Here is a 6,591-nt window from a genome sequence, read left to right as displayed (position 1 = left end):
CTATGGAGATGTTTCCAGGGACACATTACTGCAGTTCTCATTTAGATTATTCTTCCTCTCTAAATAATGGCACAAGAGTACATCTTTGCTATAGGATAAGAAGAAACTGAGTGTTTTCCCCCCCATTTTCTCCCCTCAGTAACTCAACACTTCTAACACCAGATGTATGGGTGTGTGTTGGCGGTGTCAAGGGTGGTGTCTCTACACCAAGCACCTCTGCAGTAGACATCAACTGGATGTACTCTTATTCAATTCTGATAGTATCTACTTGGAGATAGCAACTGGTCCCACAGGTTGAGAACTCAGTCCCAACAGTAGGTGGCTCAAATATTTCGTGGAAACTAGTAGAAGGGTTACAAAGTGATTGAACATTTGGTAACATTTGGTTAAAGAGAATAATGGGAAGAGTAGAGCCTTCTAGAAAGCAGAGGAGTACCCATCAAGAGATAACCCTCAGGGTGGAGAAGTCTAACAACAGTTGCCCAGGGGGGTTCAGAGATGCCAAGGAGTCTGCCATGTTCCTCCCATTAGTCCACTTTTCCAATGGGAATGTCCACTGTGACTCTTACTCCATCATTGTGTATTGGGTGTGTGTATTAGAGACAGATAATGCTTGTTTTTGATTCCTAAGTCTCTGGATCAAGGTAAGATTATTAAATGTTAATAGATACCAACACCATAGAGAACTGCTTAGCAGCTTATATAAATATAAATATATTGAAAGCAAAATATATGTCTACACTGTAGCCAACCTAGCAATTTCACTCCTAGATACAAAACTAGGATATGAGTGCATATAGTCATCAAAAGACAGGAACAAAAATGTTCATAGCCACTTTATCCAAAATAACCTAAAATAGGAAACAACCCAAATGTTCTTCAATAGCAGAATGACTAAATTATGCTGTTAATACAACAGAATAATATTCAACAACACAAGGAAATAAAATTTTACTACACAAAACAACATGAATAAGACTCACAGACCGACATAATATTGAGTGAAAAGATCCAAACATAAAAGAGTGTATACTTTGTCAATTCTATTTATATGAAGTTCAAGAACTGGTGAGTTACTATAGTGATAGAAGTTAGAATAGTAGCTCTCTCTGTGGTGGGGATAATGACTGGGAAGGGGCTCAATGAAATATTTTACAGTGAATGTTCCATTATACATCAACAAATTTGTTGAATAAAAATGAAATAAGGAAAGCCACATCTGGACTCAATGTAAAGATATACGCCTGATGTAGAGCCACTAATGTGACAAATGGGTCAGCATTCTTGAAAGGAGATGACTATATTTAGTATGCAGGAAAGAATTTGAACTAAATAATTAGTGCCAAGAAAAGTGAACTGTGATTATTATTATGGCTGCTCACAAATATTCTGGCTCTCTCTCTTCCTAAGCATATCATGAAATCACCTTTCCCTGTTCATCTGAAGTTATCCATGGTTACAATATTTTCTTTAGGCAATATAATGTCAGCATTATGTTGATACAGTGATCAATATAATGATCCAGTGAGTTCCTTTGAAAGCCACTGTGGGCTTTGCCACTGACTGGGACAGGGTAAAACTGCTCCCTTGACCTCACACCATGGGAAACAGGCAGAGGCACAACAGAGTGACACAGACTGTGAGATGAGACATGAACTTTCCTTTTAAACCACTGAGATCCTGGTATTGTTTTAAAATGGGCAGATCCTCACCTATCCTGATGGATCCCATTGTTGAGTGGGTAAGGCAAATAGGGGGACAAACTTGTGCTTCCTTATTTGGAAAAATAGGAATGTGAATATATATGTGTAAATGTGTGTGTGTGTGTGTGTGTGTGTGTGTGTGTGTGTGTGTGTTGGCTTATGTTTTCAAAAAGAAACAGTGGAAGAATAAAGCAAAAGTATTTTTTTAAAGATTATCAATAAAGAAATGGAGGAAATCCAGTTAAGAGGATATGGATAGAAACCAGACTAGTCTGACTATACCTCAATGTAGGGTTTTGACTTTTGAATCATGTAACTGTTTTCCATATTCAAAAAAATTAAAGTAAATCAAGGGAGAAGACGTGGTGGTGGGACTACCTAGTATCTTGACCATGGTACTGGCATACATGATAAAATTGTTTGAGCTAAATACACAAACACTCACACCCACACACAGGTCTCTCTTTCTCTCTCTCTCTCTCTCTCTCTCTCTCTCTCTCACACACACACACACACACACACAAACACAAACACAAGTAAAATTGGGGGAATCTGAATAAAAAAGATCTACAGATTGTCCCGATATTGGTATTATGGTTGTGATGTACTATAGGTTTACAAGTGTCACCACGGGGGAACTGAGCTGTGTATGTGCAGCATCTCTCTCTATTCTTTCCTACAACAGAATGCAAATCTGTAATGATTTCGTCTTGAATTTTCAATTAAATATCAAAGTAAACCAAGAAGAATAAAAGGCATTACCTACAGATTGAAAGGAAATGGAACCAGATGATCCAATTTTATTTTCAGTTAGTGACATAATCAGATGAAAACCAATTATTTCAAATTACTATAGAACCCAGCATTTTGGTTGAAATGTCTTTATTGAAATATAAGGGCAAATGGATCTATGAAGAAATCTTAACTTCGTTCAGTAATCTTACCATCATTAGTAAGAGTGGTATTGTTTTGAAATAATTTTTTAAATTGTAAGATCAAACAAATAAGCGATTATGCTAATATTGAAAATTTTAGCATACAACAAAGCTACAAGTACAGAATCAAAAAAGCAAAAACCTTGTAACATTGCATTTGAAATTAAAATAACAGTATAAACTTATTGCTGTTTGAAAATACACATTTCTTAGCTTCAACAACTTAAAATACTTGGAGGCAATGACAACATTAGAAGCAATGAGCATACCAAGCAAGGATATCAATATTTCTAAACACGGTTCAACCCTGTGGTAGATAGTTTGCAATGGAGATCCCAGTAATTCTTCATATTTACATGTGCAATGTTTCCTTTTCCCCTGAACTCTAGACTTGTCCACCTCATTTACTCTGGGCAATAGGGCATCAGCAAATGCGATGTAAGCTAGACCTTAAAAGAATTTTCTCTTTGGGGATTATTATCACTTTATTTTGGAACGCAGTAACCACTACTGTGTGGAGGAGCCCAGACTAACTACTGGCTGAGAAATATGACCCATTTGCCTCTGGTGCCATGGGAGACAGACTGCCAAAGACCAGCTATCTGAGGAGGACCAGCTACAGAAATTGTGGGGTTAGTGCAAAGTGAAAATGTGGGTCCCTTATTTCAAAATAATAAGAATTTCAAAAGAGTAACAGCAGAGTATTCAACCAAGTGTGATACTTTAGAACATAAGGCCCTGTGTCACTGAACCCGGCTCTGCATGTGAATAAGGCATCTCAAACCAGACCACTGCCTGTGTGCTTTCCACAGGTTCATGAGAGAGCTCAGCTCTCTCAGACTTAGAGGGTCATCCAGCTAATGCACAGAATTAGAAGCGAAACAAGTATGGTTTTTAAGGACATTAAATTTGGGGGTATTTAATTGCATAGCAGAAATTGATATAATCACTTAATGAATTAATGGTTGGTTTCAGGTCTGGACCAAGAAATACGTAAGATGAGATTGAGATATCATTTGTGCCAGAAAGCAAGAAAGTTCAAAGACTAGTGAAGTAATTGGGCTGATATTTGAGGATAACAAAGAATTCTATGTTTTATCAAGTGTGATAATATCATTATGACTATGATTAAAAATATCTGTATTTGCTAGAGCGAAATGACAAAATATCTGGGATTTGCTTTAAAATATTTTAGGAAAAAATGGAAATAAAAAAGGAAAGATGAAACAACTATAGCAAATTTTTGATTTTTTTAAATCTATTTTTTAAATTTATTTTCATTGTAAACAAATGGGATACATCTTGTTTCTCTGTACATGAAGTAGAGGCATACCATTTGTGTAATCATACATTTACATAGGGTAATAGTTTTTGATTCATTCTGTTATTTTCTCCTTCTCCCCACCCCTCTTTTCCCTCTATATAGTCCCTTCTTCCTCCATTCTTGTCCTCTTCCCACCATTATGTGTCATCATCTGCTTATCAGCGAGATCATTCTTCCTTTGGTTTTTTGAGATTGGCTCATCTCACTTAGCATGATATTCTCCAATTTCATCCATTTGCCTGCAAATGCCATAATTTTATTATTCTTTGTGATTGAGTAATATTCCACTGTATATACATACCACAGTTTCTTTATCCATTCATCAATTGAAGGGCATCTAGGTTGGTTCCATAATCTGGCTATTGTGAATTGAGCAGCTATGAACATTGATGTGGTTGTACCTCTGTAGTATGCTGATTTTAAGTCCTTTGGGTATAAACCAAGGAGTGGGATAGCTGGGTCAAATGGTGGTTCCATTCCAAACTTTCTGAGGAATCTCCATACTGCTTTCCAGAGTGGCTGCACTAATTTGCAACCCCACCAGCAATGTATGAGTGTACCTGTTCCCCCATATCCTCACCAACACTTATTGTTGCTTGTATTCTTGATAATCGCCATTCTAATTAGGGTTAGATGGAATCTTAGGGTAGTTTTGATTTGCATTTCTCTTATTACTAGAGATGTTGAACATTTTTTCGCATATCTGTTGATTGCTTGTAGATCTTCTGTGAAGTGTCTGTTCATTTCCTTAGCCCATTTGTTGATTGGGTTATTTGTATTCTTGTTGTAGAGTTTTTTGAGTTCTTTATATATTCTTGAAATTAGTGCTCTATCTGAAGTATAAGTGACTAAGATATTCTCCCACTCTGTAGGTTCTCTCTTCACATTGCCGATAGTTTCCTTTGCTGAGAGAAAGTTTTTTAGTTTGAATCTATCCCAGTTATTGATTCTTGCTTTTATTTCCTATGCTATGGGAGTCCTGTTAAGGAAGTCTGATCCTAAGTCAACATGTTGAAGATTTGGACCTACTTTTTCTTCTGTAAGATGCAGGGTCTCTGGTCTGATTCCAAGGTCCTTGATCCATTTTGAGTTGATTTTTGTGCAGGTTGAGAGATAGGGGTTTAGTTTCATTCTGCTGCACATGGATTTCCAGTTTTCCCAGCACCATTTGCTGAAGAGGCTATCTTTTCTCCATTTCATATTTTTAAATTTTTGATTATTGATCTATGAGAGGTTGTTATAATATTTTTTCTTTTTTGACTTTTATGCATGTTTGAAAAAGTTTTTCTAAAATCCCAGAGACATTCATGTAAAAGTCACATATTATCACAATGAATTATCAAATATTTAAAATACAAGGAAAGCCAGGTGTAATGGCACACAACCGTATTCCCAGCAACTTGTGCAACTGAGGCAGGAGGATCATAAGTTCAAGCCCAGCCTTGGAAATTTAATGAGACCCTGTCTCAAATAAAAAATAAAAAGGCCTGGGGATGTGGCTCACACTCCTGAGAAAGTCCCTGGGTTAAGTCCCAGTACCACAAAAATAAAAAAAATTATACAAGGAGAAAACCTTAGAAACTGAATGACCAATGTAAGCTTTAACACTGTTCCTAGTCTATGATGAGAGATTAAAAACCATATTTGGACTTGACTAACTTCATTATGTTATGAATTAATGGATATCTGTCAAGTACTAAAGATAAAAATCTGAAGTTAATGAATTGGAAAAAACAAAAAACGGTAAGTTTATAAATATAGAAATTTTTTTTGGAAGAAAATCACAAATGAGAAACACATCTATACAAAGTACTCAGCATTAGGATGGCACGATGATATGGATTTTAAATATAACCCTAGAGAATTATAAATTCAGTCAATCATTCCTTTAACCAAAATCACCTTCTGTATAAAATAGAGGAAAGGATGTTTTGACCTCACTACATTGCCACTAAGGACATTTCTTTCTTATTTGCTAAGGACATTTTGAAGACATTTGATAGAGTGGTGTTTAGAATGAATTCTATTAAGGCCACTTAGTTCCTTGATCAATTTTCTGCAGAGCAGCACTATCTAATGGGCTTTTCTGAGACAATGGGAATGTTCTATATCTGCCTTATTCAGTGTGATAGCCACAAGTCACACATGACTATTGAGGACTTGAAATGTGGCAACTGCAATTGAGAAAGCCGATGATTTATTTTATTTTGATTAACTACCAATTTAAATTTAAATAGCCACATGTGGCTTGTGGCTACCACATCTAACAACACCATTTTAGAGCAGAGTAAAGCTATTGTCAATTACTTGAATATTTATTTTTATTTTACTAAAATAATTTTGACAATCATTAAATGATAATTTTTTTTCCATTTGTTTTAAAATAAATGTTTGATTTTGTTTGGTTTTGTTTGCTTTTATCAGAATTCACTCATTAAAGTTTCTGCTACTGTGTGGTTTCTTTTATAGCCATTCTTTTTACCAATTCCATTCTCTCCCAACAAAACATGTTAAGATCTATATTTTACCAAGCAGATTTTCATTCTTCTATTAACTTTTATTCAAAAACAAATTTTATGAGCCGGGTGTGGTTACACACACCTGTAATTCCAGTGGTTCAGGAGGCTGA

Source organism: Sciurus carolinensis, chromosome 8 (genome assembly GCF_902686445.1).
Source record: "Sciurus carolinensis chromosome 8, mSciCar1.2, whole genome shotgun sequence".
Classification (NCBI taxonomy): domain Eukaryota; kingdom Metazoa; phylum Chordata; class Mammalia; order Rodentia; family Sciuridae; genus Sciurus; species Sciurus carolinensis.
This window is presented reverse-complemented; position numbering follows the sequence as displayed.